The sequence below is a fragment of the Nyctibius grandis genome, chromosome 4 (genome assembly GCF_013368605.1).
Source record: "Nyctibius grandis isolate bNycGra1 chromosome 4, bNycGra1.pri, whole genome shotgun sequence".
NCBI classification, from domain to species: domain Eukaryota; kingdom Metazoa; phylum Chordata; class Aves; order Nyctibiiformes; family Nyctibiidae; genus Nyctibius; species Nyctibius grandis.
The window spans coordinates 35,509,661-35,528,131 of NC_090661.1; the positions used below are offsets into that span (position 1 = coordinate 35,509,661).

Here is an 18,471-nt window from a genome sequence, read left to right on the forward strand (position 1 = left end):
TGGGCTTTACAACTGGTGTCCTTGTGTGCCATTTCATACCCCAGCCAGCATGCTGCCATCAGGTGACATTGTGTGCCCTCTTCAGAAGCCTCTTCCCACCTCCAATCGCAGCCGCATGCTGCTGGAGGTCAGTGGAAAGGGGAGGGTGGCCTCAGGTTAACATGTCTTGACTTGTCCCTTTCTTTAAGCAAAGCCCTTTCCTTTTGCTGCAAATCCCTATTTCGTGGCCTCAGTCCTAGGGTACGTGCTTGTTTTTCTCCTTTTATCTTCAAAACACTCACAAATGTATTTCAAATGAGAGCTCTATTATGTTTTCCTTTCCTTTATTACACTTTGCTACAGTTTGTCAATACTGGCTACTGGTGTTATTTGAGGCCACAGTTAAAAAAAAAAAAGGTCCTTCCCGAGCTCTGAACATTTATCTGAAGTTCTGCATAAGGTCACATGTCTCCTCCAGCAGAAGGTCTTGCAAAGCTAAACAAAGTCCCCTCGCTTGCTCTGTCTGAGTAAATACAGACCATATTGGAGTAAATAAACAGCCAGGCAGTGTCCCAGACAATAGGCCTTGGCGATGAATTAATAAACTCTGCCTCTCGCATTAGCAGAGTGTGACTGGAACTGGCAGGAGGCCCTGGCGGGACTCCAGAAACGATTATTACTAGACAGAGCCAAAGGAGACTTGGCACGGCGCAGAGCCCACAGCTGGAGATTAGGTAACAGAGTCAAAGAGCTCGCGGAGCTGCCAGGGCGTTGGTTACCCTGCCTGAGGAGAGGGTCAGGGCTCTGTTTTTGTAGCTCGTATTTGCGTAGGGTGCCTATCTCTGAAACTCACGCTGCTCCGGTTTGTAATCCATAGATTTATTCTGCAGGATCAAATTGCTGTCCCAAATCAAGGTAGTTGACCAAAACCCCTATCTCGGTGAAACAATATAGGATGAGTGTGCACCATCCCTGTCCTCTCCACCATCCATAGACCCTGGTGTCCTTGGGTGGAACAGGACCTGGTGGTTCTGCAAAGGGGACAGCCAGGCCATGCAGCTGGGCAGTGCTACTTTGGGTGAGGGAGCAAGATTTGCTTCTGTAAAGAAAAGCTTTATCTGGGCTTGTCTTCTGAGCTGGGTGTTGAATCCAGAGGCAGGAGGTCTACTGAGGAAGGAAAGCCCTCCTAATGGCTTGTACTGGGAGGGGGCTGACACCTGTGGGGAGCCACTGCTAAGCCAGCTTCTTCCTGAGCTGCATAAAAGCTGTCACTCAAATGCATTCACGAAGGAGGTGTAAATAGGAAGGGAGTATGGACAGCTGGTAAAAGTCATCCCCCCCGTTCCCACATCGAAAGAAATGGTGGCTCTGTTACTATGTGCACTATGGTGCAGCAGCCCCTGAGCTCTCTCCCAAACCAGAAGAACCATCACCTTGGAGCTTGGAAGCCCAGCAGCCATGCTGGATGAGCACTGCAGCAACTTCAGGTAGCAGGTTTATCAGCTGGGCTACCTCCAGCATGGATACCCTGCTGACACAGCTGTCCTCCTTCCAAGAGCTGAGCTACTTTCTTCACCCATTGTTGTACTGGTTTATTTAGACCTGCTTCTTGGATCTCTGACATGGGTCTGCTCATTGCCATGCACAGACATGCCTGTGTTTGCAACTCACATCCCCACAATAAGCTATATACACGTTAGCAACGTCAGGTGGGCTTGGCATGTGTGTGCTAGTGTATAGGTGGAAGGGGAAATGATACATACTCCTGCTGTGAAGCATTTCGAGAAGTATGAATGAAAAACTCAAGCTTTTTCAGTGTCTTCTGAAGAAGGGCGGCTGTATGCTAAACCACTCTCTTCTCATTCATACATAGTGAGAAGACTGTTGTCTGAGCTCCGTCCAGGAGGGCCCCCACACCATTCTGATGGCCCTAACTGCAGACACATCTCTTTTTGGAGCCCATGTCTTTTACATCTCAATGACTGCAACCCTGGAAATGAAAAGGAGGAAGAAATCAGGCTTTCTTAATGCCATTACCATGAATGGAAATACCTGGATTGCTTTGAAAACACACCTTACCAAATGTATGGTCATCAGTAGAGTTACCAAAATGAAGGGAATAAAGTCTTTAATTTCAGATACATGCTATAGTAAATGGCAATACAGGCATTTCTTACCCTCATTTACTGCTGAATTCCCAACCTGTCCAGGACTGAATGCCCCCAAAGAAAAACAATAATAGTCTCCAGCTCTGAATACTGCCTTTTGTCATCAGGTTTGAAAGCCCTTCACAAAGGAGAGGAATCTCATTTTCTGTGTTTTTCCACGGGGACAAAGGGGGTCACGCAGGCAGAGCCCAAGCCCCACTCTGCTGAGTGCCAGCCTGCTGCCCCACCACTTCCCCAGGACACTGCTGTGCCCTCGCCAGCCCACCCCACTCCACAGAGGCCAAAATGCTGGAATGCCACTTGTGCAGACTTGTCCTATAAACATTCGTTATCTAAGCATGAGACTGCAAACGCTCCTGGTGTGAGTAGCTGATGGTTGGGTCAAACGGAGCAGTCTTCCAGTTAATCCTGACCAGGGCTAAGGTAAAACTGACTCCACAGACCTTTGCTCACTCCTCAAGCTCCTTCTTCCTCAGCAAGCAAGTCGGTTACCTCTTTCATACCAAAATTTGAAGCAAATAATTGCTTTCCATTAGCCAAGGCACAGATTTTGTTCTTCTCCTTAAATCACCTTCAGCTTGATGAGTGTGGGCACTCCTTGCTAGTGCCTCTAAACATTGCCTGGAGAGAAAAACTCTGTGGAAAGTGAAATTCAGAAGAGCTAATAAAACATTTTCTGAAGGGTTTGAATCTCTTATTCCAAAGAAAACAAAGAGGTCGGCTGACCTTTCAACCTGACCCTTTTCTTTTTTTTTCTAAGGCATTAAGAAAAACATTCTGCAAACAATGAGTGCTCGTGGTAATTGTCCCTCCCCTGTGCCCCAGTTCTTGCCAAAAGCAACATTTCAATGGCTATGGGGGGTGGAGGTTGAAAGCAAATGAGTGAGCAAGCAAATGCTGGCTTTCACACATCAGTGGCTGTCTACGCCCTGACCACATCCAAGGAGGTTCAAGGTGAGGGAGTCAAGCTCTCAGGCTGTTCCTCACCAAGTTTTACAGTTGCAGGTATCTGAAATATTGCAGTCCAAGTATGGAAATCTGTGTCGGAAGCATTCAGAAAGCCCAGTCAAAGGGTAAGAAAAAAGGTCACACAGTGGTAAAGTGAAGTATAATTTAGATCAACATCTCTTCAATCGACTGCTGAATTCCACCTTCATGTCACATGCCACATCTACTCAACCCTCAGCCTGTCGCGGTCCTTCTCCTAGTGTCAAGGAGAGGCCCAGTGTGAAAACAATCACATGCTAGGAAAAAAAAAGTGCTGGTTTTATATGAGAAAAACTTTCTTGTACCATTTATCTCCATTGTTTTCCAGCACTAGGACCTGCAGTGGATCCTGCTGTGACATGTTTCCAGCTGCAAAAGGAATCAAAAGATTTAGGGTTGAGTTCCCTCCTGGTTCTGGAACATGTTCCACTGTGCAATCTTTTGTAATTTCTCTCTGCAATAAAAGCACTAAAGCTCTCCAAGAGGCCTCCCCCTTTCACTTTCCTCATAAGAGGTGATGACAAGCTCCCAGCCCAATTGTCTACACACATCCTTAACTGCGGGGAGTCAGAGATGTAGCTACCTTTCCTGGTTCTGACACTAACCTATACGCTGATCCTGGGCAAACTGCTTAAGCTTTACCCCACCTGAACAAAATTTTCACAGAAATCCCTTCTTGTTAATACTGGAGCAGAAGCGTTAGCACTGCTGGGAGATGGTTGTAGAGAGGGGGGGCTTTCAGCTGTCTTTGGGACTCTGTTGCCAGAAAAGGAGACCTGCTTATGCTAGGGCCCATCTTGCTAACACTGGGGCAGCTGAAGCAGTTTTGTACAAGCACACTGGTACTGTCAAGATCCTGCCTTTGAATGTGTTTCTCCAGCTGTAAAGTGTGGATAGAAACCCAGAGCCAGCTCTGTAAAGGTCTGCTGAGATTTAAGCTATGTTGGCATCCTCTTCCTAAGTGTTAGTAGAGCTGGCAAACACGAGGAAAGCGCAGGATGGTTTCTACTTTTCTTTGAATCATACTGTAAAACCTCACAACCCTGAGAACAGACCTCATGATTCCCAACAAGCACACAAGTGGGTTTAGGTGCTCCTGTGGGAGGGAAAGAAGAGGTTCGGGGGGGTTAAGTAAACAGTACATCCAGAATCTTTTTTTACCCTCCAGATTTACTTCTCTTCAGTAGGAGTCTGTACAGCAAAGTACAACTTTGTGGCTCTTCTTCAAAACCATTAACTCAATATAAAAATATCAGCACTGTTTTTATTATCTGAAAAAAGAGCTCAGAGATGAGGTTTTGCGAGCAATGCTTGGTTCATTAAACAATGACTCAGACTAGGGGTTGTGGTAGAGGATTCAGCTTTTCCTTAGCGGTAGGATCAAGATGTCCTGTTTTCATGATAATCTACCTTTCATCTCTCTCACGTTGCAAAATTTGTTTTTTACCTTGATCCCAAACAAACCTCTTAGTTTCTTGCTTTTGTTATTGTAAATTATTTACTTTAGAAATGCTGAATCATGACACTGAGGTTAGAGAAAATTGCACTTGTATTTAAAGTAAGAATTGTTCCCACATCTTCTGAAGATTCCTGGACTATTATTTGTTTGTGTCCTTACGTTTTATGGTTTTAAAAAGTTCAAGTGGCACTTGGTTTGGCCTTCCTCAGAGAGGTCCAAACCTGTACCTTTTACCCTGGAGATATTTAATTCTAGCAAATGATGCCTGCTAACGCTACATGGGAGGAACTGTACCTAGACATTGGCGAGCTGCGTGAGCAGTCACAGTGCTGGCTTCCCTCAGACCGCCCCAGAACATGGGGCCTCCTCGAAGTCTGGGTGGCAGAGCACTGGTGGGTCCCAAACTGTAGCTGAGTGCGCTCACGTTGTCTGTGAACAGCATGGCAGGGCACCAGTGGGTCCTGGACTGCAGCTGCGTGGGCTCATATTGTCCGTGAATGGCGTGGCATGCACCTGACCAGAAGCAGGCTGCAATTCAGAGAAGTGCTCCAGAGTTTGTGTGAACACCTGAAGCTTATGTTAACACCTCGGGCTTGCAAAAATTGGGCTAGAAATTTCCTGAAAAAAGATATTTGTAGTTCCCAGTTCTTATCTGACCAGAAACACCAGGAAAAGGAGCCAAAGCCCCTGCCCCAGGTGTGCACTGCAGCCCACCGAACAGCCTGGGAATACAAGTACATCATGGTCTGGGGCCACAGCTCGGTGTGACAGAGACAAGACAGTGTGCATGTGAAAAAGCCATAATTTACATTTTGCTGTGTTATATCTGCTTACGGGTGTCTATTTTACCACCCTGCACACTGCCAATGGCATTACTGCAACACCAGTGCTACTTGAGAGTAAACTGTATGGGGATACAACTGGTGGGTTGAGGCCAGCAGACAAATAGCTGCTCTGAGCAGCTGCTAGCCTTGGGCCATTGCCCATGGCTCCTGCCCACTCTTCTCTGAGCCATTCAGTAGCCCACCGCGTCTAACAGCAACAGCCTGCTGAATCTCTGCTCCACTGAGCACTGCCCGACATGCAGACAGGCAGATAGTGGCCACCTCGTTCGTCATTTAATGAGTAAACAAACCATTTCTCCAGCGTTATCCAGGATCACTCAGCCTGAGCCAGGATGCTGGCCTAGTAGAAAAAGGGCTCTTGTTCTGGCCCCCTCTGCAGCAGCTGGTGAGGGGCTTGTCCCTCGAAGCAGAACAGGGCTGCCACGCAAGCGAGCCCACCATATACAGAGCACACAGGAAGACCCGTGCCAATGACTCTTTCCAGAGGCCAGCTCAACCTGCATCAGTTAATCCATGTTTTCTGTGCATTAGACCCCAAGTTCTTTTATAGTACCACTGATAGTTGAATTTTCCATTTTAGTGGCTCTCATCCTCTGGAGATGTCGGCAGTGCTCTGTAATTGTGGATTATTTAAGCCTCAGCACATCTTTAAGGCAGGTTTTATACCCCCCATTTTACAGAAGGGTTGGGTGAGGCCAGGCAGCTGTTGGAGGGTACGTGCCAAGCTGTGTCATGGCCGGGGTTAAAGCCCTGTCTCCTCTTTGTTTCTGCAATGAGATGTTTGTTTAATCCAGGCAACTGTGTTCAGGGATGGGGTTTCCCAGCAGAATGGCGTGATGGTTTGTGTGCATGTGAGAGCCCAAGCAGAAGCCAAATAAACACTAAAGTGCTTCTGAATTCTCCAGTAGCAAAGTAGCTATTTCACCTGTAAGTTGCCCTGCATTTTACAGCCCTTTCCTTCCTGCCATGACCTCACTCCTTCATGGATGGGCTCTCGGGTAGTGTCGGCCTACTTACAGCCACAGCTACAGGACAGCCACTAATTTAACTCAGGCTGCAAGGAGAGATGTTGGAGCGCAGAGCTGTGAGGAGCTATAGGACAGCGGTAACGCCGCCAGTCGTCTTTTCTTCCAGGCTTTATCAGGACGCCATGCACACATTCAACGCTTGCTCCTGCTCCATAGGTGAGTCTTTGCCACCCTGTCAAGGGGTTGCATGCGTGCTGTCCCTGCCTGCTCAGAGGCAGCGCTGCAGGCAGGCAGGCCTCCCTCACCCTGCTGCCTCTGGTCCAGAGCAGCAGCAAGGGGAGAAGTGTGTTCTGGAGGATTTTGAAGCAATGCAGGATTGGGAGGGAAGAGTGCAGCACCCATGAAGCAGGAACCTTTGGGTCGCGTGTTAGCTCTAGAAACCTGCCAGAAATGGGACAAACGCCGGAGTGCAATTAGCAAACCGTATTCCCCGGCTGTTTCCAGGGAGTGTGTGCTCCTCCTTCCCAGCTGTGCTGAGGTTGAGGTGAATTTCCAGTGCAGCGGGAGCACTAACAAGTTAATGTTTAACATTATTATTACCTCATCTTCCAGAGGCTCCTTCTAAACATAACAATTGACGACAGGCTCCTGATAGTTTGGAGGAGACCGACCTCAGCCCTAAGACTATGATGAATATGATTTCCCTTCCCCCTCTGTTTTGATTTTCTGCTCTGTTACTCCAGAGCATTGGCTGGCCATGACCCCTGGCTGCTTTTTCTGTAATTACCAGCTCCTGCCAGATTTACTGTGGAAGTTAATGTCTGTTCCAGCCAAGTCAGCCCCACTGTTATATTGTACGAGACAGTAACCCCTTCAGTACAGGCAGAGCTTTAGCGAAACAAAACAAAGAGTCAGGGAAGGGGCTTCTCAAGACCCTGGGGAAAGCCTCCCGTGCTTGATGAGGGTGCCGCATTAACACTAGAGCTTTCATTACGCAGAGGCAGGCCACCAAATCTTCCTCAGGGTCTTTCAAATCCTGCAGAGCACCCGCAGTCCTCGGTGAGGAAAGAGCAAGAAAGCGACTCTTACAAGAGCTCTGACAAACTCTCAGGCTTTCTTCTCAGTCCACTGTGCTCCTCTGGGCCTTTTCTTCAGAGCCTGTGCGTGGTCTGGTGGGACTTTCGTTAATAAATTAACATTCTGGACAGTTACCCTTAAAATTAGAAGGATTTTTTTCAGATGTTTTTGCAAGCAATTTTTTACATGCTCAAATGAAGCTTGCTAAGAAGGGCAAGATTCAGACCCAGATGGCTACCCAGTAGAGGCACATGTCTCAGCTTCAGTCCAGCCATCAGAAACACCTCGTCTTGCATCCACACATTTTGCCTGACTGATGACAGCAGCTCGTGGGCTGCACTCATTACAACAGTGCACAAGTACAAGAGTATTTTAAAGGTCTGTAGAAGATGAAACATACTTGAAACATAGTCAAGGGCTAAACACAGTTGAAATAAAGGCCAGATTCTGACAAAAATGATATTCATCTAGGTCTGGAGTAATTCCATTTAAGCCATTGGAGCTGTGGGGTGCAAGTCCTATGTCATGGGTTCATGGTGAAATTAGATGAGTAGCCTTGGTATGGTGCGCACCACATGAGCAGAAGTGGCCACAACAGCAGCGAGCAATGTCAGAAACTTCTGCTCTAGACACAGCTGGGAGATAATCGTGAGGAATCAAAGAGAACAAGCAAATACCAACCTGTTAATGTGAACTGTTACTATGGATGGGAAGACACTAAGAAAAGGAGGCTTGAGTAGCACATTTGCAGCAAATTCTCCTCGAGGGCTCCCATATTTCTGTTCAAGATTTTGCAGACAGATGCACAGTATGCATGGTGGAAGTAAGTCTGGTGCTTCCAGGAAGATGTGCTGCATGTGCCCTGTACAGATATTCTTTGCATTTTAGATTGATATTTAGATATACCTGGCAGTACGCACACAGTAGGTCTGTGCATTGGACTCACTTCATGTGGCTGGTTTAGCACAGTGCATGTGTGCAACAGTGTGAGCTGGGGTGCTGCCTGCCCCAGATATCCCAGGGTGACTTCTGGGCACCTGTCTGAGACTCTGACACGTGCCGCAGTGTAGTAAGGGGCTTTTGACCTGATGGGCCAAACAGATATTTAGAAAACCATGAGAAATCGATAAAGCTTAAACAAACCAAAAAAATCCAAAAAGATCCAACTGGAGATATTTATGCATGGAAAAAGAGGATATATCTGAAAACGTAGATGTATGGGCAGCCCCAGTCTTCACCACAATTTGAATCTGTGGTTTATGGCAGATAGCCCATTCTTGAGGAAAAAACAGCATTCTCTTCTTCACCAAGGCCATCAGAGCCAACTTTTGGGTTTGTGGGGCTGTGAGCGGGACCAGGCGCCAGAGCTGCTTGGAACGAGAGGTTCTATGCTTATTCCCACTGTGGAAGCTGGGACTGGAGACATGCCAGGACAGTGGGGCTGGAAGTTGCAGTTTGACATGTGGGGATTCACAGACAACCCAGCTTTCGGGTAGAAGACTTTTGGACCAGCCAGCAACTAGGGACACACCTCAGATGTGCAGAACCTCTGGCTTTCTGCATCCAAATTTGACAGGAGCTCACCCATGCCAATGTCCTTGTGGGTGGGTCGGTATGGTTCCTGGGCTCTCCTGGGCTGCATGCCTTTCTGCACCGATGGGGAATGGGAAGGGAACATCTCTGCCCTGATAATGTTGGCAGCAGATTGCAAAACACAAACAAGAGTAAACACAGAGTATCGCCATCAGAAAGAAGGGGAGATGAAGAGCTGAAGACACCTGCAGTACTCTGGGCACCAATTCTGGACCAAAACCAGGACGAAGCTCACCCGCCAGCCCCTCTAAACCCTGGGCTGGGTGAGGACAGCAGAAGGGACCCTGCACGGGCCTCTCAGTGATGAGGCAGGCCTCTCAAGTCTTTTCTAGCGTGTGAGACAACCCAGTGGCCTGTCACGCGACGGGGGGACGTGTCTGGCAGGCTGGGCCTGCGAGAGGCAGGGGCTGTGGCAGGAGGCCACGGCGGCCTGGCCGCCTGCCAGCCCGCGAGGTTCACCTCCTCCAGCAACCTGCCAATCTGCCGCCCCTGGACGTGCCGTTGGGGAGCGGGAGCGCAGCCTGGCCGCACGCTGCGCTCGGGCGTGAGGTATTTATTATCCCAGCAGTGGGGAGGCGTGAGGTGGGAGTCGGATCTGCGAGGAAGGCAGGAGCTGGCTCTGCCCCCAGCGCAGAGGACACCTGAGCTGGAGGCAGGAGGGTGCCACAGGAGCCATGGCACTGCAGATGGAGATCTCCGCCTTCTTGAGGTGCACCAGGGTGACACAGGTGCCTGTTGTTGAAAGTCAACTAAAATAATCCCCGCCAGTATGGGGTGGGAGCGTTGCCCTCCCCTTGCACTGCTTAGGACGACATCTCAGCCCAGTTCCCAGTAGATCTCCCCACAGCTCTCTTCCCCCAGGCTGGTGAGGTCTGCAGCAGTGCCGGCAATGTGCCGCACGGCGTGTGCCGGACGCACTCGGGCATGCTCGCCTGCCCTCTGGGTGCCACCACAGGTTTTTGGGAGCACCCCAGGCTGCCGCTGTGGGAGGCTGTGGCAGGTGTGAAGAGATGCCGATGAGTGTCCCAGGGTGAATCATGAATGGGGTCGTGCTCCCCCTCGCCTTCCCGCACATGCAGAAGCCCTGCGTAAATGCTACTGCATAGGCTGAGTTGTTCTGAGGCACAGGCGTGGAGCACCCCACAGGGTGTCAAGGCCTGTCATTGCAGGGCAGGCTGCTGGTCCAGCTAGCTGGGTGCCTGCGTCTGGCCATGGCTCGTACCCACACTGCGGAGAGAAAGGAAGATCTCGTTCGTGGATCTGGACTCTGCAGGCAGGGAGCTCCCCAGCACACACCCCGGGGTGCGGTCCACGTCACGGGGGCACAGGGACCCATCCTTCATCCCTTCTCCCTTTGGTACGGGGTATGATTCTGATGTGTTATTTTCATGTTAGGAATAACACAGGATAGATAAATGTGTTACAGGTCTCATGCAACATCTTTAGTGAAGCAGAGTTTAAAACAGTTTCCAACAGTTGCAGCCTGGCATCATCTCAGGTACCCAAACAAATTCAAACCTTCAGTTTCACAATACTGAAAGAGTTTGACTGGTGAAAAATAAGACTTAGGCTTTCATAATTTTTATATCGCTCACTGTCTGGTTTTGAAAAGACCTATATTGAAAGGCAAAATATACTGTCAGCATCTTCTTAAGTGTCTTCAGGTGCAAGCAGACATGATGGGAAGCCCTTGAACAAGGGCAGGAGTGGGAGGTAGCCCCGTTGGCCCCGTTTACGATGCAGATTGGGATTTGCTGCTGAATTTGTTGAGTTTGACTGCAGTTTTCTTTTGATTTTGGGGTGGGTATGTGTTGGGTTTGAGTAACTGTTTTAATAGTTACAGCCTGGGAGAAGAGCTTTTTGTGTCTGTAAATCCAATTGTAAGGATGTGGAATTTGTCAGTTTGAAAACTGAAGGATTACACCTATATTGGTGTGTTGATCAACAATTACCTGTATGCAGACTTTTTATTATTGGCAACTGCGGGTACTGGAAAGCCCGTGTAGTGAAACGCTCCCTATCGTAAACACACTCAGCTATCTGGTCATACAGCTGTGGGTTTTTTCTTGTGGGGACAGAGGCTGATACTGAAACCAGCAACAGAACAAAAGCTTGGTCAGAGGGAAGGGGGTTGCAGCGTATGAAGCGAGTTTTGATTCATTCCCAAGCTCAGATGTTGCTTTGGGAAATGTATTCTCTTCAGGTCTCTCGCTGTGGCTCTATAAACAGAGGTAGCGACTTGCATTTGGAGGCACTAAAAGTGATTTAAATGATTCAGCCTGGGACTTTTGCCAAGCAGCACCTCCTTCTGTTTGCTGCGGGGGCTTTTCTGCCCTCCCCCTTGCCGGTGGGTTGGTTGTTGTGTTGGTTTTTTTTTTCTCCTTCCATGCCAAATTTTTGAGACTATCCTTTGAGACAGTCTCTTTCTCCTAAAAGAAGAAGAAAAAAAAGTTTGCTTCTCCAGATGGACAGCTGCTCCCCGCTCCTTTTGATGTTACTTTTATCTGCCAGGCCAGTGCTCTCTCACCCTCTCCCCTCCCCCGGAGGCAGTTTCCATGGGGGTCTCAGGGGAGCTTTGTCTCTCACATGTGTTTAAAGAGAAATGTGGAGCTGACACAAAGGCTCCACGGCTCGACCTTTCGCCCTCCGGAGTTATGAGGGCCATAAAGCTCGAGTCCCTGGTAACAGCGCCGATGACCAGGGCAGTTCTGGACACAGACAGAGCTTTTTTGGCAGAAAATTGTTTAACTAAAAATAGTTCTAGGGAGGAAAATAAAAGGTTGTGCAAACTAAGCAATATGTATTTTACTGCCTTATTTGGTGTTACTGGTAGTAGTATAAATTTCTTCATCATGGTCAGAGGCAGATGTCTTCATTGCATTTAATATCAGATTTGAAATGCATCAGGCACAGATAAAAAGTGACACCCGCTGAGGTGCAGGGGAGCAAGCAGGTGATCGCTGCTGTGCAGATGCAAAGGGTGAAGGCTGCTGTGCTGCAGCACCTGACCTCCAGGCAGAGCTCAGCTGTGGCCCGGGGTGAGGCACAACTTCCAGGCATCAAGGCTTTTCCTAGCAATGGGAGAGGTGCTTCTCCTTGCTAGAGAGGAGAAACCTCAGCGTCCAGCAAAGGCCTGAGGAGCCACCAAGCCAGCCAACAAGCAACCTTTAACCTCAAGTCTCACAAAAGTAGTCAAGTGCCTCAGCTCCAGAGCAGAGGAAGGGATTGCTGTTCCCTTACCGCTCACATGAGGCTCTCCTTGAGCTAGGTGTCCAAGCTGGGTATCTCTCACCATGATTTGAGTCATCAGTAGGGCACTCTCTCTCTTTTTTTAATACCTGTTCAGCCTGGCTAGTAACAGATGTTGGATCCAGGTGCTCCACAGTTGAGGCAAAAGGTTCACTAACATTTGCTTTCGTGCTGAAGCTCTTGCCTTCTGCCTAAAATGGGCCAGAAGTAGAATGAAAGGGGAGAAACCCCCCTGATTATCTTGCCTCCTGCAGAGGGCATTTATTTGCAGGAGAGCTGCAAGCGTGTTGAGTCCCTAGTCATAAGTTATAACAAGTGGAAAAGCTTTCACAGACAAGTGACTTGCCCAGGACATCTATTAGCCTAATGATGAAGCTGCTCTCCTCAGAGGTGCCAGATACCAGAACACAAATTTGGAGGTGGCTCCTTCATTTCCTTACAGGAAGCTCCAATGTTTGAATGCTGGGTGTGACAAAGGACTGGTGACCGTGAAGCCTTGTCCCCCAGTTTTCTTTCCTCCAAGTTAAACTTGCTGCAATGTGGCTTGGCCATTTTTACAGCATAGGCAGTGGCAGGGGAGGCTGCTGCTGAGCAGGGGTTTGACTGTCTGCATGACGACTCTGAGCAGGAGTTTCAGAATCTTTATAGCATCTAAATATTGTGAGAAATTGCCTCATTCTCTTTGGGAGCAGGTTGTTTGGGAGCAGGGGCCACCTGTTACATATGTGTGTGTGGGTATATCAGCTCGATGGGGTTCTTATCACGGCTCAGGGCTATGGCAGTAACAAGACATTTCCCAGGAATCTTTCCTTAAACTTTCGTTCTTCTAAACCAGATAAAGTGAGTCACTTGCTGTGCAATGGTGGGATAGGTTTTTCCTACTCACAAAAAAAATTCAGGAGACTTTTATTTTAGGTTAAATAAAACAAAGCCCAGAAGCAGTGGGGAGGGGGAAAATCAAGCCTCTGAAAGAAAGAAAAACCTCAGTGATTTATGCAGAGACGTTTTGTGTTTTTAACCTAAATACAGCTACTGTTAGAGCACACAGGGAGAATTTTTACACCAAAAGGTACACACAGAAAACACAGCCAGCATCTCTTCCCACTTACATGATCTCTCACCCCAGTAGTCTTTTTGCTTGAAATGAGCAGCTTTGTGTGTGGACACGAAGTAAAACTCCCTGTGCAACCATGCACCTACAACTGCATGCAGTAATTCTTTGTGTAGCTACGTTTGTCTGCCTGTCTTGCATGATAAGGTGCACATATGCACTCTCATTTTCTTCCTATAAATCTCCGTTTCTTTTCAGAAATTTGTAAACCTAAAGAAAACAGCACACACACACTGAAAAGCGAGGTTGACACTGAAATCTTTGGCTTAAAAATGTTGCCTGGAGGAGAAAAATCTCCATCAGCCAAAAGCAGTAGATTTAGTTCATGTGCCAATTGTCACTCTCCCACCACACCATGGGAAACATGCTGGGGGAAGGAACGGTGCAAAAACGCGGTGCAAAGGGCAAGCAATCTTTGGCTCTGGTGATCCTTCAGTGGTATATGAGCCTTAAGGGGATCACATGATGGGAACAGAGTAAAACAACCACCTAGCTCCTCTAAATCACATCACCTTGTAGAATCAGCGAACACAATCTCTTCCCTCCCATATATCACCCTCACACCAGACAGATCTCGAATGCAGGGGAGAATTGAGCATTTCTGCTCCAGAGCATGCGTCTGCAGTTAATAACAGATGATCCCAATCACCGCTCATGGAGCCCAGGGCTAGCTGATAACTCTCTCTTCTGACTACTGACCCCCATAATCTTCTCATTCCTGAGAAGGAGCAGATATTGTGAACGATGGGTTTTAGCAATTGGGACAAAAATAGTCCTCCTGTTGCTCAAGGAATTCAGATAGCAAACTAAGGGAGCAGCAAGAGTGGCCGAGCAGCCAAACTACAGGGCTGGGAAAGATCTGCATCGTGTATCTGGCTCTGCCACAGGCTTGCTCTTGGTGACCTTAGGAAAATTAGTTAAGGTCTCACAGCCTCATTTTCTTCGTCTGGAAAAATCAAGATAATAATAGACAGCATCTCCAGAATGGCATTGTGAGGATACATCATTAACTGGTATTTATCATATGTGTTGAATTTTCCAGAGTAAGATGGGATACAATATTAACAGCTGAGAAATACGCTTTGCTGAAACTGCTTCTTTACTCAGAGAGTGGTTTCACTGCTTCTGCAGCAGCCCTTGAGGCTGCATTACCACTGAAGGGTAGCCTCACCAACTCTCCATTTACACTTTAAAACCTCCACACAGCCAGCAGCAGAGTCACAGATGCAGCTGCAAGAAACCACACACCACAGTTGTGCAGGTGCATGTGGGCCCCAGTGGGAAAGAATATTAACTATTTCCTGGTAATAGGGACACAGAGGTCCTTCACACGGATAAAATAATCTCAGCACAGTTCCAGGACACAGCCTGGGTGGGAAGCTACTATCCAAATGAATACACAACTGTGCTTAGCAGATCCTAGCTTAAATGGCTACAGACTAAATATTCTGAATTCTTTTTCATATTCATCTAAGTCTGTGCATCGTATGCCCTAGATTTTCAATGTGGCAGGGAAAGCTTTCATCCTATGACTTCCATTAGTGTTAAAGATTTGTGTCTGGAAGGCATAATTGATATTTACCCCAGTATTTCAAGATCGGATCCATTTTTTTAACAAGCTAATCATATTATTTGCGTCTCTCCTTGACAAAAAGTTGCAGCAGGATCATTCTTTGTGCCCATAAGGTACCTGGGAATTAGAAGAATAATTCATAACTGATACTTTTTTAGAAGAGTTTTATATTTTTGGAAGAAAATTGTCTCTTTTGATTCTTCTAATATATTCTTTAATTAAAATTATTGTCTGAAACAGAAACTGCATGACTATTTGCAAAAGTAACAAGGCATGCTTCCCTTCTCTGAAAAAGACTGAAGTGAAAATCAGGCCTCCAGTATGAATGTGTACATAATCTACATTTTAAAATCATCTTCTATGAAATTGCTTCCAGTTACCTGGTTTGTGAGAATATTAAGATGCAAATCTAGGCAAAGTAGGTTTTTTTTATACACTTAATATCTGTGAACCTAGTAGGACTGGCTGAGCTGAAGCTGCTGCAGGAGGTAATGATGTTCTGCTGAAACACAGAAACGCTTCAGTAAACCCTGATGATGATAATGCATTGAAATAACAACATGTAGCATTGAAATCCACCCACACATCATCGTGCATCACACCAAAAATGTCACGATGTGCTGATGGTTAAGTTTCTCTTCTAAAATCACAAAGCTGGCAGTTCTAGCTGCAACGCTCACAACAAACTCTGCTTTTTCATTTCATGTCTTTGGCTGGTGTCAGTTGTACCTGGGATCTTTCTTACTTGAGATGGTGATGGGTGGATGCTCCTTGTGCATGTAAAAGTGGGATTCAGAAAAATCCTTAGCCATCCAAGTTTCCACTCTTACAGAGCCCCGCCTGAACCGTAGGAGGCTGTAAAACTAGGCAGAAAATCTGGTAAGAAAGAAGTCTGGCACCAGATTTCCATGCCTTCTTGCTTTCAAGCAGAGCAGAAAGTAGCCTCTTTCTTAATTCTACTTGAAATATAACTTCTGCAGGTTTTCCAAATGCCTCTGCACTTACAAACATTTGAAAGCTTAGACTTGGCACAAGTTTCAGCAAAGGTTTAGAGTGGTAGGTAGTTGGAATAATGTCAGAAGTGGAATTTTATCTTCCCTCTATGTCATGATAACAAAATAGTTATGAAAACTTTTTTTATGTTTCCCTTCTTGTCTGTTTGATATATAAGACAACACATTCACAATCACTTCCCTTCAAGAGCTTCCACTTTTCCTAGCACTGGTGGTGCTAAAGTAAAGACGAAAAATTTTAGGAAAAATTGCTTGAATGGATCAGGTTAAATCCAAAGAAGGCCTTGCCTGTATTTAGGTTGGGGCCTGGATGACGTTTTGGTGCCTATACCCTAAATTCGAACTTTGATAACCTCAGCTACTGCTTAACTCTGCAAATACCTACTTTCAACAGGTGCTTCAACTCTTAACATCAAAAATCCTATTTAAGCACACTTGAAGTCCTATATCTACACATGCTTACTAGCACTTCAGTGTTTGTAGGTCAGACAAGTGTGACTTCAACCCCACATCGAAGGACAATGGAGATCCAGACACAAAACATTTCTTCTCTTCACCCTTCCCTCCTTTTCCCTGTGGGGCTGGATGATGATGCCTGCTGCTTTTTTTTTTTTTTTTGCCCCTCAAAGCAACAGCGACACTGATGATGATCCTGTGTTTTCACACAAGAGCTTGGCAGTTGTGTCAGTCTTCCCTGGATATACATTAGATGCCACAAATAAATGACAGTCTTAAACATGGTTAAAAGTCCATTAGGACTTCTTCCATCCTAACCAAGGGGAGTGCTGTCCTGCTCTCATTTCATATTTCCAAGGTACTGGGGAGATGGACATAATTTGCTTCTGAAAGGCTTGAAATTCACACTTCCCACCTCCCTAGACAGTGTTGTAATGATCAGAGGAGAGCCTGCGGTGAGACATTTCTCCTCTTGTAGGTCTTTCAGCAGGGAAGGGAAAGAAAATTGGATTCACTATGTCAGGGAGAAGAGTGGTCATGGCTGTGATGCCTACTGGCTAGGGCACTCGCCTAGCCACAGCCTTGGCTTCCTCGCCCTGCCTCAGGATTGCTTCTGCATTTAGCACTAAGCAGCTATTGCATGAAGTACCTAAACAGCCCTGACATCAGCATGTGGAGCCCAGGATGTCCCTTACCACCTGAGTGCAAACTAAACAGAGTTACATACTTTCTTTCTGGTCCAACACATTTCTAATTCTTTCCTAAAGATGTCTTTCCAAGAAGAGAGTTTAGGAGTACCCCCAAATCTCCTGTCTAGTGGCCAGAGTACTCTAAGCAGCTGTGGCTTTATGGGGGGCAGAGGGGTAGGAAAGGGCAATAGCAGGACTTCACTGCATTTCACACTTTGGCCAATTGCACCTGCTAAGATATCACACACTCATGAATTACGTGATCTGACAGTGGCCATGCAACTGCGCTACATATTGCCCTCTGCACTTAGACCAGAGCTGTGTCTGTCCCTGGCTTCTGCTCTGTGGGGCTGAAAATTCAGTATTGCAAAGCCTGGCCCTGCAGTGACAAAGTAAGTTCCTCTTTTGGACCCAGCAAGTACAGCGTGGGAGTAAAGCCTAATTATATTTTGGTACCATTCAGTCCTCAGTCTTTTAGGTGATACTGCCAGTAATAACTGGCAGTGATGGGCATTTAGATATGGCAGTGACATTTTGTTATGGCAACTCCCATCCACTGCCAACTGAACTGAGACCGCAGGTGTCACATCGCAAACACAAGTGAGCATTTCCTCAGTAGTAAGAGCTTTGGATGGCTCTTGTGCACAGACAAGTTTAAAAACAGGGAAAGGTCTTACAGATCCCATTACTGGTCAACAGAGCCACCGATTCCTGCAGCATGGCCGGCACACAAATATATATAAAAGGAAATGTGACGCAGTGCACGGTCTTCTTAGGGAAAGGACTTTGGGAACTTCTCATACTGACATGGGCTGCGTCTCCTCCATGTATGTACCGCAGAGGAAATGGAAGACGAGAAATACCAAGGGTGGGAATTAAGACTGTGTTTTCATTTCCTCTTTCTTGTTTGTTACTTGGTCCGTCTCTAGTAAAAGAAAAAAAAATACGACAACAAAAACCCCAGCTGCACCTGGGTTTTTACATAAATGTTCTCTTGCACTTCAACTCGTTCACCTTCTGGCAACACTGAACTCCAGAAAATACGGTGCACTCTCTCTTTAAGAAAGACTGCTCCCTGCCCAGCTGTTGACTTGCCTGAAGGTGAGACCTCTGCTTAAATTCATGGCTCCAGCTGTCAAAAGCAAAGAAAAGCAGCTTTTCCTTGGCGGCTCTCTGCTTTGGGTAGAATTTGACATCTTCCTCAGTCAGCAGAATTTAATCAGCATCAAGTGCCCACAGCCGCTCAGCTCCACCACCACTGGGCTGGGGCTGGGGCTGGGGCTGGGGAGCCAGACCTGCAGAGG

General features: G+C 47.0%; 1 non-coding gene across 1 annotated transcript; it reads right to left on the minus strand.

Moving 5' to 3' along the window:
• Positions 1 to 16,736: 16,736 nt before the first annotated feature.
• On the minus strand, positions 16,737 to 16,834 carry LOC137663267 (U6atac minor spliceosomal RNA). The gene has a single exon (XR_011048167.1). It is a non-coding gene; the product is annotated as a U6atac minor spliceosomal RNA (small nuclear RNA).
• Between the last annotated feature and the right edge of the window lie 1,637 nt (positions 16,835 to 18,471).